Source organism: Nycticebus coucang, chromosome 14, assembly GCF_027406575.1.
Source record: "Nycticebus coucang isolate mNycCou1 chromosome 14, mNycCou1.pri, whole genome shotgun sequence".
Taxonomy (NCBI): domain Eukaryota; kingdom Metazoa; phylum Chordata; class Mammalia; order Primates; family Lorisidae; genus Nycticebus; species Nycticebus coucang.
This window is the reverse complement of record NC_069793.1, coordinates 88702234-88703170: the sequence shown is the minus strand read 5'-3', so window position 1 is coordinate 88703170 and position 937 is coordinate 88702234. Positions and strand designations below refer to the sequence as shown.

General features: G+C 34.7%; 1 non-coding gene across 1 annotated transcript; it reads left to right on the top strand.

The window, feature by feature from the left end:
* Positions 1-566: 566 nt before the first annotated feature.
* Positions 567-673, top strand: LOC128566109 (U6 spliceosomal RNA). The gene has a single exon (XR_008374405.1). It is a non-coding gene; the product is annotated as a U6 spliceosomal RNA (small nuclear RNA).
* Positions 674-937: the final 264 nt, after the last annotated feature.

The window sequence follows — 937 nt, the reverse complement described above, 5'->3', positions numbered from 1 at the left end:
ACAAAGACCATATGATTTTCTCAATTGATGCAGAAAAAGCTTTTGATAATATCCAGCATCTCTTCATGATCAGAACACTTAAGAAAATGGGTATAGAAGGGACATCTCTTTAACTGATAGAAGCCATCTACAAGAAACCCACAGCCAATATCGTATTTAATGAGTTTAATTGAAATCATTTCCACTCAGATCAGGAACCAGGCAAGGTTTCCCATTGTCTCCACTGTTCTTTAACATTGTAACGGAAGTTTTAGCCATCACAATTAGGGAAGCAAAGGGGATCAAAGGTATCCATACAGGGTGGGAGAGATCAAACTTTCACTCTTCATAGATGATATGATGGTATATCTGGAAAACACCAGAGATTCTACTACAAAACTCTTAGAAGTGATCAAGGAATACAGCAGCGTCTCAGGTTATAAAATCAACATTCATAAATCGGTAGTCTTTATATATACCAACAATAGTCAAAGACTCTATTCCATTCACAGTAGTGCCAAATAAGATGAAATATTTGGGAGTTTATCTAACAAAGGATGTGAAAGATCTCTATAAAGAGAACTATGGTGCTCGCTTCTGCAGCACATATACTAAAATTGGAACGATACAGAGAAGATTAGCATGGCCTCTGCGCAAGGATGACAAGCAAATTCATGAAGTGTTCCATATTTAAAAAAAAAAAAAGAGAACTATGAAACTCTAAGAAAAGAAACAGCTGAAGACATTAAAAATTGGAAAAACACACCATGCTCATGGCCGGTAAGAATCAACATTGTTAAAATGTCCATACTACCCAAAGCAATCTACAAAATTTTAATGCAATCCCTATTAAAGCTCCATTGTCATACTTTAAAGATCTCGAAAAAAAAATACTTCATTTTATATGGAATCAGAACAAACCTTGAGTAGCCAATACATTACTCAGAAATAAAAACAA